Raw genomic sequence first — 13,554 nt, 5'->3', positions numbered from 1 at the left:
GCATGGGCCTCATCACTACTGTCTACGGCAGGGCTCTCTGCTCAGCCTATGTAAGTGAAGCATTGGTGGTTCAGTGGTAGAATTCTCGCCTGCCACGCGGGAGGCACGGGTTCGATTCCCGGCCAATGCAAAGCGCCCTTCTTTTGGCTTTGCTTTAGAAGTCAGAGATATAGACTTGGGGAAAAAAATGTCAAAGAGTGACCCCGACGTGATTTGAACACGCAACCTTCTGATCTGGAGTCAGATGCGCTACCGTTGCGCCACGAGGTCCCTGTGCATGCAGTTCTCAGCCCCGGATCAAGAAATGCTTCTGTGCCTTTTATTGGCCCTCAGTACCCCTGTGGTTAAAGTAGAAGGCTTGGTGGCCCGTTTCCAGTCCTATTGGTGGAAATGACTAGAGGTGAAGAGATGAGAGAAGATGGAAATGTTGAGATAGAGCATGTCACGCAGGCAAAGCGAGAGCTCTAAGAGCAAAGCCAGACAGCTGTGTTTTAATTCAGGACTTGATGTAGGCAAAAGCATACGTCCCTGGGTGGGCTTGAACCACCAACCTTTCGGTTAACAGCCGAACGCGCTAACCGATTGCGCCACAGAGACCAACCACCGCAGTGAGCGTGTTGGGACTCAATATATGTTTTTACCTTTGTGCTCCTGCCTGCAGCTCTAAGGTCCTGGCATAAGACAGGTAGGCTTAGACTCCATTGTGACATGTCTTACTTCTCTTAGAAGAAGGTTCTGAGTTGCCAGGCAGCTTATCTTCTGCCGGGCACACTTTCCTTTGCAGGCTTTCAGGTTGTGAATCCAGCACTGCTTAGGTGTCCATGTCAGACATGAGCAGCTCATTGAGCCCCACTGTGTGTTTTTTGTGGAGATACAACTCTCAGACTAGAGGGAGCAGGCGGGAAGTGGGTGAGACTCACACAGGGTGGGTGGGGCAGTTAAAGGATGTTATCTAATAGTGTAATCGAGGAGTTGGGTTTTTTGTGCACTACACTTTAACCAGCGATTCTTTCTAAAAGGAAATCCCAGGGCAGTACCCGCAATGAGTGGCATCCCCACACCCGAGGTTGCATTGTGGTAGCTGTTCCCTGAGCCCCTAGCCCCTGTCCCCATGTCGCCCTTTCTCCTCGTGTAACTCACCTCAGGTTCGGTGGCTCTGATACTTGCTGCTTCTGCGCGATCATCCCCATGATCTGGGCCTTTGTACGAAATGTCATGTAAGATGACTTTATTCAGCACAGCGTTTGTCATTTGCTTGGTTGTCCTGTCACTGTTGGATGTTTTCTTGCGCAGACTACTGTCTAATGGTGGGAAGGCCACGAGACACGTGACTTTTCTCTTTCCTTGTTAGCATAGTTTCCTGCCACTGTCTTGTTGTGCTGCCTGCCTGTGAGACACGTGTCTTGCCCATCTCAGCTCCACTGTGGCATGTTAGATATGTCTTTGAGCAGAGTCCCGGTCCCAGAGCTGCTGCCTTCTCTGCACTCTGGCTTGTAAGACTGCAGGCAAAGGCCCTCCCTGGCCCCTCAGCCAGATAGATACATTTACCTGCAGGGCTCAGCTTTGGTGAAAGATATTGGCGAGAGAGAGGAAAGGGGACGGCCCGTGGTGCACCCCCTATTTTGCATAGAACCACAGCCTCCTGGGAGGGCAGAGACATGAGGGTTCTCAGGGAAAGCCCTCCCAGGAGTGTTGAAGGGCAGGACGTGAAACACAGCAATCCCGGAATGGCCTGGTCTAAGATGCCTGTGCAATAGGCCTGGCCCTAGGCTTCCGGGGCTCTTCCTCGGCAGAGGCCCCAGTGGTATGAGCCCGACCAGGGCTGTGCCCGACCAGGGCTGTAGGGCGCGTTGGGAGCGCGTTAGGGACGCGAAAGAGGGCGCAGGGCGCAGAACTCTGCCCGTTTCTCCCCAGGATTTTGGGGAGGACAGGGAATCTGGCCAGGTCAGTGACTAGGCTTTCCCAGAAGGAAAGTCCAGTGACAGTGGCATGTTGTGAAACACAAGATTGCTGGTGGTCTGGAGGGTGCTTTCTGTCAGCCACTTCTCCCGGGAGCAGCCAGAGAGCAGGCTGATGTCGTGCTCTGTCAAGCACAACACTGGCCCCAAACCACTGTCCTTAGCAAAAGCAGAAACATTCATAGTTTCAGTCTCCTGCATCTGATTCCTGCCATCAGCATGTGAACGTTTGGCAGTCCAAGGCTTGCCATGCAAACTTTGTTCATAGGTGTCCCATGCGAATGCATGGGCCTCATCACTACTGTCTACGGCAGGGCTCTCTGCTCAGCCTATGTAAGTGAAGCATTGGTGGTTCAGTGGTAGAATTCTCGCCTGCCATGCGGGAGGCCCGGGTTCGATTCCCGGCCAATGCAAAGCGCCCTTCTTTTGGCTTTGCTTTAGAAGTCAGAGATATAGACTTGGTGGGGAAAAAAAATGTCAAAGAGTGACCCCGACGTGATTTGAACACGCAACCTTCTGATCTGGAGTCAGACGCGCTACCGTTGCGCCACGAGGTCCCTGTGCATGCAGTTCTCAGCCCCGGATCAAGAAATGCTTCTGTGCCTTTTATTGGCCCTCAGTACGCCTGTGGTTAAAGTAGAAGGCTTGGTGGCCCGTTTCCAGTCCTATTGGTGGAAATGACTAGAGGTGAAGAGATGAGAGAAGATAGAAATGTTGAGATAGAGCATGTCACGCAGGCAAAGCGAGAGCTCTAAGAGCAAAGCCAGACAGCTGTGTTTTAATTCAGGACTTGATGTAGGCAAAAGCATACGTCCCTGGGTGGGCTTGAACCACCAACCTTTCGGTTAACAGCCGAACGCGCTAACCGATTGCGCCACAGAGACCAACCACCGCAGTGAGCGTGTTGGGACTCAATATATGTTTTTACCTTTGTGCTCCTGCCTGCAGCTCTAAGGTCCTGGCATAAGACAGGTAGGCTTAGACTCCATTGTGACATGTCTTACTTCTCTTAGAAGAAGGTTCTGAGTTGCCAGGCAGCTTATCTTCTGCCGGGCACACTTTCCTTTGCAGGCTTTCAGGTTGTGAATCCAGCACTGCTTAGGAGTCCATGTCAGACATGAGCAGCTCATTGAGCCCCACTGTGTGTTTTTTGTGGAGATACAACTCTCAGACTAGAGGGAGCAGGCGGGAAGTGGGTGAGACTCACACAGGGTGGGTGGGGCAGTTAAAGGATGTTATCTAATAGTGTAATCGAGGAGTTGGGTTTTTTGTGCACTACACTTTAACCAGCGATTCTTTCTAAAAGGAAATCCCAGGGCAGTACCCGCAATGAGTGGCATCCCCACACCCGAGGTTGCATTGTGGTAGCTGTTCCCTGAGCCCATAGCCCCTGTCCCCATGTCGCCCTTTCTCCTCGTGTAACTCACCCCAGGTTCGGTGGCTCTGATACTTGCTGCTTCTGCTGCGCGATCATCCCCATGATCTGGGCCTTTGTACGAAATGTCATGTAAGATGACTTTATTCAGCACGGCGTTTGTCATTTGCTTGGTTGTCCTGTCACTGTTGGATGTTTTCTTGCGCAGACTACTGTCTAATGGTGGGAAGGCCACGAGACACGTGACTTTTCTCTTTCCTTGTTAGCATGGTTTCCTGCCACTGTCTTGGTGTGCTGCCAGCCTGTGAGACACGTGTCTTGCCCATCTCAGCTCCACTGTGGCATGTTAGATATGTCTTTGAGCAGAGTCCCGGTCCCAGAGCTGCTGCCTTCTCTGCACTCTGGCTTGTAAGACTGCAGGCAAAGGCCCTCCCTGGCCCCTCAGCCAGATAGATACATTTACCTGCAGGGCTCAGCTTTGGTGAAAGATATTGGCGAGAGAGAGGAAAGGGGACGGCCCGTGGTGCACCCCCTATTTTGCATAGAACCACAGCCTCCTGGGAGGGCAGAGACATGAGGGTTCTCAGGGAAAGCCCTCCCAGGAGTGTTGAAGGGCAGGACGTGAAACACAGCAATCCCGGAATGGCCTGGTCTAAGATGCCTGTGCAATAGGCCTGGCCCTAGGCTTCCGGGGCTCTTCCTCGGCAGAGGCCCCAGTGGTATGAGCCCGACCAGGGCTGTGCCCGACCAGGGCTGTAGGGCGCGTTGGGAGCGCGTTAGGGACGCGAAAGAGGGTGCAGGGCGCAGAACTCTGCCCGTTTCTCCCCAGGATTTTGGGGAGGACAGGGAATCTGGCCAGGTCAGTGACTAGGCTTTCCCAGAAGGAAAGTCCAGTGACAGTGGCATGTTGTGAAACACAAGATTGCTGGTGGTCTGGAGGGTGCTTTCTGTCAGCCACTTCTCCCGGGAGCAGCCAGAGAGCAGGCTGATGTCGTGCTCTGTCAAGCACAACACTGGCCCCAAACCACTGTCCTTAGCAAAAGCAGAAACATTCATAGTTTCAGTCTCCTGCATCTGATTCCTGCCATCAGCATGTGAACGTTTGGCAGTCCAAGGCTTGCCATGCAAACTTTGTTCATAGGTGTCCCATGCGAATGCATGGGCCTCATCACTACTGTCTACGGCAGGGCTCTCTGCTCAGCCTATGTAAGTGAAGCATTGGTGGTTCAGTGGTAGAATTCTCGCCTGCCACGCGGGAGGCACGGGTTCGATTCCCGGCCAATGCAAAGCGCCCTTCTTTTGGCTTTGCTTTAGAAGTCAGAGATATAGACTTGGGGAAAAAAATGTCAAAGAGTGACCCCGACGTGATTTGAACACGCAACCTTCTGATGTGGAGTCAGACGCGCTACCGTTGCGCCACGAGGTCCCTGTGCATGCAGTTCTCAGCCCCGGATCAAGAAATGCTTCTGTGCCTTTTATTGGCCCTCAGTACCCCTGTGGTTAAAGTAGAAGGCTTGGTGGCCCGTTTCCAGTCCTATTGGTGGAAATGACTAGAGGTGAAGAGATGAGAGAAGATGGAAATGTTGAGATAGAGCATGTCACGCAGGCAAAGCGAGAGATCTAAGAGCAAAGCCAGACAGCTGTGTTTTAATTCAGGACTTGATGTAGGCAAAAGCATACGTCCCTGGGTGGGCTTGAACCACCAACCTTTCGGTTAACAGCCGAACGCGCTAACCGATTGCGCCACAGAGACCAACCACCGCAGTGAGCGTGTTGGGACTCAATATATGTTTTTACCTTTGTGCTCCTGCCTGCAGCTCTAAGGTCCTGGCATAAGACAGGTAGGCTTAGACTCCATTGTGACATGTCTTACTTCTCTTAGAAGAAGGTTCTGAGTTGCCAGGCAGCTTATCTTCTGCCGGGCACACTTTCCTTTGCAGGCTTTCAGGTTGTGAATCCAGCACTGCTTAGGTGTCCATGTCAGACATGAGCAGCTCATTGAGCCCCACTGTGTGTTTTTTGTGGAGATACAACTCTCAGACTAGAGGGAGCAGGCGGGAAGTGGGTGAGACTCACACAGGGTGGGTGGGGCAGTTAAAGGATGTTATCTAATAGTGTAATCGAGGAGTTGGGTTTTTTGTGCACTACACTTTAACCAGCGATTCTTTCTAAAAGGAAATCCCAGGGCAGTACCCGCAATGAGTGGCATCCCCACACCCGAGGTTGCATTGTGGTAGCTGTTCCCTGAGCCCCTAGCCCCTGTCCCCATGTCGCCCTTTCTCCTCGTGTAACTCACCTCAGGTTCGGTGGCTCTGATACTTGCTGCTTCTGCGCGATCATCCCCATGATCTGGGCCTTTGTACGAAATGTCATGTAAGATGACTTTATTCAGCACAGCGTTTGTCATTTGCTTGGTTGTCCTGTCACTGTTGGATGTTTTCTTGCGCAGACTACTGTCTAATGGTGGGAAGGCCACGAGACACGTGACTTTTCTCTTTCCTTGTTAGCATAGTTTCCTGCCACTGTCTTGTTGTGCTGCCTGCCTGTGAGACACGTGTCTTGCCCATCTCAGCTCCACTGTGGCATGTTAGATATGTCTTTGAGCAGAGTCCCGGTCCCAGAGCTGCTGCCTTCTCTGCACTCTGGCTTGTAAGACTGCAGGCAAAGGCCCTCCCTGGCCCCTCAGCCAGATAGATACATTTACCTGCAGGGCTCAGCTTTGGTGAAAGATATTGGCGAGAGAGAGGAAAGGGGACGGCCCGTGGTGCACCCCCTATTTTGCATAGAACCACAGCCTCCTGGGAGGGCAGAGACATGAGGGTTCTCAGGGAAAGCCCTCCCAGGAGTGTTGAAGGGCAGGACGTGAAACACAGCAATCCCGGAATGGCCTGGTCTAAGATGCCTGTGCAATAGGCCTGGCCCTAGGCTTCCGGGGCTCTTCCTCGGCAGAGGCCCCAGTGGTATGAGCCCGACCAGGGCTGTGCCCGACCAGGGCTGTAGGGCGCGTTGGGAGCGCGTTAGGGACGCGAAAGAGGGCGCAGGGCGCAGAACTCTGCCCGTTTCTCCCCAGGATTTTGGGGAGGACAGGGAATCTGGCCAGGTCAGTGACTAGGCTTTCCCAGAAGGAAAGTCCAGTGACAGTGGCATGTTGTGAAACACAAGATTGCTGGTGGTCTGGAGGGTGCTTTCTGTCAGCCACTTCTCCCGGGAGCAGCCAGAGAGCAGGCTGATGTCGTGCTCTGTCAAGCACAACACTGGCCCCAAACCACTGTCCTTAGCAAAAGCAGAAACATTCATAGTTTCAGTCTCCTGCATCTGATTCCTGCCATCAGCATGTGAACGTTTGGCAGTCCAAGGCTTGCCATGCAAACTTTGTTCATAGGTGTCCCATGCGAATGCATGGGCCTCATCACTACTGTCTACGGCAGGGCTCTCTGCTCAGCCTATGTAAGTGAAGCATTGGTGGTTCAGTGGTAGAATTCTCGCCTGCCACGCGGGAGGCACGGGTTCGATTCCCGGCCAATGCAAAGCGCCCTTCTTTTGGCTTTGCTTTAGAAGTCAGAGATATAGACTTGGGGAAAAAAATGTCAAAGAGTGACCCCGACGTGATTTGAACACGCAACCTTCTGATCTGGAGTCAGACGCGCTACCGTTGCGCCACGAGGTCCCTGTGCATGCAGTTCTCAGCCCCGGATCAAGAAATGCTTCTGTGCCTTTTATTGGCCCTCAGTACCCCTGTGGTTAAAGTAGATGGCTTGGTGGCCCGTTTCCAGTCCTATTGGTGGAAATGACTAGAGGTGAAGAGATGAGAGAAGATGGAAATGTTGAGATAGAGCATGTCACGCAGGCAAAGCGAGAGATCTAAGAGCAAAGCCAGACAGCTGTGTTTTAATTCAGGACTTGATGTAGGCAAAAGCATACGTCCCTGGGTGGGCTTGAACCACCAACCTTTCGGTTAACAGCCGAACGCGCTAACCGATTGCGCCACAGAGACCAACCACCGCAGTGAGCGTGTTGGGACTCAATATATGTTTTTACCTTTGTGCTCCTGCCTGCAGCTCTAAGGTCCTGGCATAAGACAGGTAGGCTTAGACTCCATTGTGACATGTCTTACTTCTCTTAGAAGAAGGTTCTGAGTTGCCAGGCAGCTTATCTTCTGCCGGGCACACTTTCCTTTGCAGGCTTTCAGGTTGTGAATCCAGCACTGCTTAGGTGTCCATGTCAGACATGAGCAGCTCATTGAGCCCCACTGTGTGTTTTTTGTGGAGATACAACTCTCAGACTAGAGGGAGCAGGCGGGAAGTGGGTGAGACTCACACAGGGTGGGTGGGGCAGTTAAAGGATGTTATCTAATAGTGTAATCGAGGAGTTGGGTTTTTTGTGCACTACACTTTAACCAGCGATTCTTTCTAAAAGGAAATCCCAGGGCAGTACCCGCAATGAGTGGCATCCCCACACCCGAGGTTGCATTGTGGTAGCTGTTCCCTGAGCCCCTAGCCCCTGTCCCCATGTCGCCCTTTCTCCTCGTGTAACTCACCTCAGGTTCGGTGGCTCTGATACTTGCTGCTTCTGCGCGATCATCCCCATGATCTGGGCCTTTGTACGAAATGTCATGTAAGATGACTTTATTCAGCACAGCGTTTGTCATTTGCTTGGTTGTCCTGTCACTGTTGGATGTTTTCTTGCGCAGACTACTGTCTAATGGTGGGAAGGCCACGAGACACGTGACTTTTCTCTTTCCTTGTTAGCATAGTTTCCTGCCACTGTCTTGTTGTGCTGCCTGCCTGTGAGACACGTGTCTTGCCCATCTCAGCTCCACTGTGGCATGTTAGATATGTCTTTGAGCAGAGTCCCGGTCCCAGAGCTGCTGCCTTCTCTGCACTCTGGCTTGTAAGACTGCAGGCAAAGGCCCTCCCTGGCCCCTCAGCCAGATAGATACATTTACCTGCAGGGCTCAGCTTTGGTGAAAGATATTGGCGAGAGAGAGGAAAGGGGACGGCCCGTGGTGCACCCCCTATTTTGCATAGAACCACAGCCTCCTGGGAGGGCAGAGACATGAGGGTTCTCAGGGAAAGCCCTCCCATGAGTGTTGAAGGGCAGGACGTGAAACACAGCAATCCCGGAATGGCCTGGTCTAAGATGCCTGTGCAATAGGCCTGGCCCTAGGCTTCCGGGGCTCTTCCTCGGCAGAGGCCCCAGTGGTATGAGCCCGACCAGGGCTGTGCCCGACCAGGGCTGTAGGGCGCGTTGGGAGCGCGTTAGGGACGCGAAAGAGGGCGCAGGGCGCAGAACTCTGCCCGTTTCTCCCCAGGATTTTGGGGAGGACAGGGAATCTGGCCAGGTCAGTGACTAGGCTTTCCCAGAAGGAAAGTCCAGTGACAGTGGCATGTTGTGAAACACAAGATTGCTGGTGGTCTGGAGGGTGCTTTCTGTCAGCCACTTCTCCCGGGAGCAGCCAGAGAGCAGGCTGATGTCGTGCTCTGTCAAGCACAACACTGGCCCCAAACCACTGTCCTTAGCAAAAGCAGAAACATTCATAGTTTCAGTCTCCTGCATCTGATTCCTGCCATCAGCATGTGAACGTTTGGCAGTCCAAGGCTTGCCATGCAAACTTTGTTCATAGGTGTCCCATGCGAATGCATGGGCCTCATCACTACTGTCTACGGCAGGGCTCTCTGCTCAGCCTATGTAAGTGAAGCATTGGTGGTTCAGTGGTAGAATTCTCGCCTGCCACGCGGGAGGCCCGGGTTCGATTCCCGGCCAATGCAAAGCGCCCTTCTTTTGGCTTTGCTTTAGAAGTCAGAGATATAGACTTGGTGGGCAAAAAAATGTCAAAGAGTGACCCCGACGTGATTTGAACACGCAACCTTCTGATCTGGAGTCAGACGCACTACCGTTGCGCCACGAGGTCCATGTGCATGCAGTTCTCAGTCCCGGATCAAGAAATGCTTCTGTGCCTTTTATTGGCCCTCAGTACGCCTGTGGTTAAAGTAGAAGGCTTGGTGGCCCGTTTTCAGTCCTATTGGTGGAAATGACTAGAGGTGAAGAGATGAGAGAAGATAGAAATGTTGAGATAGAGCATGTCACGCAGGCAAAGCGAGAGCTCTAAGAGCAAAGCCAGACAGCTGTGTTTTAATTCAGGACTTGATGTAGGCAAAAGCATACTTCGCTGGGTGGGCTTGAACCACCAACCTTTCAGTTAACAGCCGAACGCGCTAACCGATTGCGCCACAGAGACCAACCACCGGAGTGAGCTTTTGGGACTCAATATATGTTTTTACCTTTGTGCTCCTGCCTGCAGCTCTAAGGTCCTGGCATAAGACAGGTAGGCTTAGACTCCATTGTGACATGTCTTACTTCTCTTAGAAGAAGGTTCTGAGTTGCCAGGCAGCTTATCTTCTGCCGGGCACACTTTCCTTTGCAGGCTTTCAGGTTGTGAATCCAGCACTGCTTAGGTGTCCATGTCAGACATGAGCAGCTCATTGAGCCCCACTGTGTGTTTTTTGTGGAGATACAACTCTCAGACTAGAGGGAGCAGGCGGGAAGTGGGTGAGACTCACACAGGGTGGGTGGGGCAGTTAAAGGATGTTATCTTATAGTGTAATCGAGGAGTTGGGTTTTTTGTGCACTACACTTTAACCAGCGATTCTTTCTAAAAGGAAATCCCAGGGCAGTACCCGCAATGAGTGGCATCCCCACACCCGAGGTTGCATTGTGGTAGCTGTTCCCTGAGCCCATAGCCCCTGTCCCCATGTCGCCCTTTCTCCTCGTGTAACTCACCCCAGGTTCGGTGGCTCTGATACTTGCTGCTTCTGCTGCGCGATCATCCCCATGATCTGGGCCTTTGTACGAAATGTCATGTAAGATGACTTTATTCAGCACGGCGTTTGTCATTTGCTTGGTTGTCCTGTCACTGTTGGATGTTTTCTTGCGCAGACTACTGTCTAATGGTGGGAAGGCCACGAGACACGTGACTTTTCTCTTTCCTTGTTAGCATAGTTTCCTGCCACTGTCTTGGTGTGCTGCCAGCCTGTGAGACACGTGTCTTGCCCATCTCAGCTCCACTGTGGCATGTTAGATATGTCTTTGAGCAGAGTCCCGGTCCCAGAGCTGCTGCCTTCTCTGCACTCTGGCTTGTAAGACTGCAGGCAAAGGCCCTCCCTGGCCCCTCAGCCAGATAGATACATTTACCTGCAGGGCTCAGCTTTGGTGAAAGATATTGGCGAGAGAGAGGAAAGGGGACGGCCCGTGGTGCACCCCCTATTTTGCATAGAACCACAGCCTCCTGGGAGGGCAGAGACATGAGGGTTCTCAGGGAAAGCCCTCCCAGGAGTGTTGAAGGGCAGGACGTGAAACACAGCAATCCCGGAATGGCCTGGTCTAAGATGCCTGTGCAATAGGCCTGGCCCTAGGCTTCCGGGGCTCTTCCTCGGCAGAGGCCCCAGTGGTATGAGCCCGACCAGGGCTGTGCCCGACCAGGGCTGTAGGGCGCGTTGGGAGCGCGTTAGGGACGCGAAAGAGGGCGCAGGGCGCAGAACTCTGCCCGTTTCTCCCCAGGATTTTGGGGAGGACAGGGAATCTGGCCAGGTCAGTGACTAGGCTTTCCCAGAAGGAAAGTCCAGTGACAGTGGCATGTTGTGAAACACAAGATTGCTGGTGGTCTGGAGGGTGCTTTCTGTCAGCCACTTCTCCCGGGAGCAGCCAGAGAGCAGGCTGATGTCGTGCTCTGTCAAGCACAACACTGGCCCCAAGCCACTGTCCTTAGCAAAAGCAGAAACATTCATAGTTTCAGTCTCCTGCATCTGATTCCTGCCATCAGCATGTGAACGTTTGGCAGTCCAAGGCTTGCCATGCAAACTTTGTTCATAGGTGTCCCATGCGAATGCATGGGCCTCATCACTACTGTCTACGGCAGGGCTCTCTGCTCAGCCTATGTAAGTGAAGCATTGGTGGTTCAGTGGTAGAATTCTCGCCTGCCACGCGGGAGGCACGGGTTCGATTCCCGGCCAATGCAAAGCGCCCTTCTTTTGGCTTTGCTTTAGAAGTCAGAGATATAGACTTGGGGAAAAAAATGTCAAAGAGTGACCCCGACGTGATTTGAACACGCAACCTTCTGATCTGGAGTCAGACGCGCTACCGTTGCGCCACGAGGTCCCTGTGCATGCAGTTCTCAGCCCCGGATCAAGAAATGCTTCTGTGCCTTTTATTGGCCCTCAGTACCCCTGTGGTTAAAGTAGAAGGCTTGGTGGCCCGTTTCCAGTCCTATTGGTGGAAATGACTAGAGGTGAAGAGATGAGAGAAGATGGAAATGTTGAGATAGAGCATGTCACGCAGGCAAAGCGAGAGCTCTAAGAGCAAAGCCAGACAGCTGTGTTTTAATTCAGGACTTGATGTAGGCAAAAGCATACGTCCCTGGGTGGGCTTGAACCACCAACCTTTCGGTTAACAGCCGAACGCGCTAACCGATTGCGCCACAGAGACCAACCACCGCAGTGAGCGTGTTGGGACTCAATATATGTTTTTACCTTTGTGCTCCTGCCTGCAGCTCTAAGGTCCTGGCATAAGACAGGTAGGCTTAGACTCCATTGTGACATGTCTTACTTCTCTTAGAAGAAGGTTCTGAGTTGCCAGGCAGCTTATCTTCTGCCGGCACACTTTCCTTTGCAGGCTTTCAGGTTGTGAATCCAGCACTGCTTAGGTGTCCATGTCAGACATGAGCAGCTCATTGAGCCCCACTGTGTGTTTTTTGTGGAGATACAACTCTCAGACTAGAGGGAGCAGGCGGGAAGTGGGTGAGACTCACACAGGGTGGGTGGGGCAGTTAAAGGATGTTATCTAATAGTGTAATCGAGGAGTTGGGTTTTTTGTGCACTACACTTTAACCAGCGATTCTTTCTAAAAGGAAATCCCAGGGCAGTACCCGCAATGAGTGGCATCCCCACACCCGAGGTTGCATTGTGGTAGCTGTTCCCTGAGCCCCTAGCCCCTGTCCCCATGTCGCCCTTTCTCCTCGTGTAACTCACCTCAGGTTCGGTGGCTCTGATACTTGCTGCTTCTGCACGATCATCCCCATGATCTGGGCCTTTGTACGAAATGTCATGTAAGATGACTTTATTCAGCACAGCGTTTGTCATTTGCTTGGTTGTCCTGTCACTGTTGGATGTTTTCTTGCGCAGACTACTGTCTAATGGTGGGAAGGCCACGAGACACGTGACTTTTCTCTTTCCTTGTTAGCATAGTTTCCTGCCACTGTCTTGTTGTGCTGCCTGCCTGTGAGACACGTGTCTTGCCCATCTCAGCTCCACTGTGGCATGTTAGATATGTCTTTGAGCAGAGTCCCGGTCCCAGAGCTGCTGCCTTCTCTGCACTCTGGCTTGTAAGACTGCAGGCAAAGGCCCTCCCTGGCCCCTCAGCCAGATAGATACATTTACCTGCAGGGCTCAGCTTTGGTGAAAGATATTGGCGAGAGAGAGGAAAGGGGACGGCCCGTGGTGCACCCCCTATTTTGCATAGAACCACAGCCTCCTGGGAGGGCAGAGACATGAGGGTTCTCAGGGAAAGCCCTCCCAGGAGTGTTGAAGGGCAGGACGTGAAACACAGCAATCCCGGAATGGCCTGGTCTAAGATGCCTGTGCAATAGGCCTGGCCCTAGGCTTCCGGGGCTCTTCCTCGGCAGAGGCCCCAGTGGTATGAGCCCGACCAGGGCTGTGCCCGACCAGGGCTGTAGGGCGCGTTGGGAGCGCGTTAGGGACGCGAAAGAGGGCGCAGGGCGCAGAACTCTGCCCGTTTCTCCCCAGGATTTTGGGGAGGACAGGGAATCTGGCCAGGTCAGTGACTAGGCTTTCGCAGAAGGAAAGTCCAGTGACAGTGGCATGTTGTGAAACACAAGATTGCTGGTGGTCTGGAGGGTGCTTTCTGTCAGCCACTTCTCCCGGGAGCAGCCAGAGAGCAGGCTGATGTCGTGCTCTGTCAAGCACAACACTGGCCCCAAACCACTGTCCTTAGCAAAAGCAGAAACATTCATAGTTTCAGTCTCCTGCATCTGATTCCTGCCATCAGCATGTGAACGTTTGGCAGTCCAAGGCTTGCCATGCAAACTTTGTTCATAGGTGTCCCATGCGAATGCATGGGCCTCATCACTACTGTCTACGGCAGGGCTCTCTGCTCAGCCTATGTAAGTGAAGCATTGGTGGTTCAGTGGTAGAATTCTCGCCTGCCATG

The 13,554-nt window shown here is 52.8% G+C and overlaps 9 non-coding genes across 9 annotated transcripts; 1 reads left to right on the top strand and 8 right to left on the bottom strand.

Annotated features, from left to right (window-relative positions):
- Window positions 1–523: 523 nt before the first annotated feature.
- On the bottom strand, window positions 524–597 carry TRNAN-GUU (transfer RNA asparagine (anticodon GUU)). The gene has a single exon. It is a non-coding gene; the product is annotated as a tRNA-Asn (tRNA).
- A 1,846-nt stretch (window positions 598–2,443) lies between these two features.
- TRNAW-CCA (transfer RNA tryptophan (anticodon CCA)) lies at window positions 2,444–2,515 on the bottom strand. The gene has a single exon. It is a non-coding gene; the product is annotated as a tRNA-Trp (tRNA).
- Window positions 2,516–2,768: 253 nt separating this feature from the next.
- On the bottom strand, window positions 2,769–2,842 carry TRNAN-GUU (transfer RNA asparagine (anticodon GUU)). The gene has a single exon. It is a non-coding gene; the product is annotated as a tRNA-Asn (tRNA).
- A 2,170-nt stretch (window positions 2,843–5,012) lies between these two features.
- On the bottom strand, window positions 5,013–5,086 carry TRNAN-GUU (transfer RNA asparagine (anticodon GUU)). The gene has a single exon. It is a non-coding gene; the product is annotated as a tRNA-Asn (tRNA).
- Window positions 5,087–6,928: 1,842 nt separating this feature from the next.
- On the bottom strand, window positions 6,929–7,000 carry TRNAW-CCA (transfer RNA tryptophan (anticodon CCA)). Its single transcript has one exon. It is a non-coding gene; the product is annotated as a tRNA-Trp (tRNA).
- A 253-nt stretch (window positions 7,001–7,253) lies between these two features.
- On the bottom strand, window positions 7,254–7,327 carry TRNAN-GUU (transfer RNA asparagine (anticodon GUU)). Its single transcript has one exon. It is a non-coding gene; the product is annotated as a tRNA-Asn (tRNA).
- Window positions 7,328–9,030: 1,703 nt separating this feature from the next.
- Window positions 9,031–9,101, top strand: TRNAG-GCC (transfer RNA glycine (anticodon GCC)). Its single transcript has one exon. It is a non-coding gene; the product is annotated as a tRNA-Gly (tRNA).
- A 2,314-nt stretch (window positions 9,102–11,415) lies between these two features.
- Window positions 11,416–11,487, bottom strand: TRNAW-CCA (transfer RNA tryptophan (anticodon CCA)). The gene has a single exon. It is a non-coding gene; the product is annotated as a tRNA-Trp (tRNA).
- Window positions 11,488–11,740: 253 nt separating this feature from the next.
- Window positions 11,741–11,814, bottom strand: TRNAN-GUU (transfer RNA asparagine (anticodon GUU)). Its single transcript has one exon. It is a non-coding gene; the product is annotated as a tRNA-Asn (tRNA).
- Between the last annotated feature and the right edge of the window lie 1,740 nt (window positions 11,815–13,554).

This window comes from Pleurodeles waltl, chromosome 4_1 (assembly GCF_031143425.1).
Source record: "Pleurodeles waltl isolate 20211129_DDA chromosome 4_1, aPleWal1.hap1.20221129, whole genome shotgun sequence".
NCBI classification, from domain to species: domain Eukaryota; kingdom Metazoa; phylum Chordata; class Amphibia; order Caudata; family Salamandridae; genus Pleurodeles; species Pleurodeles waltl.
This window is presented reverse-complemented; position numbering and strand designations above follow the sequence as displayed.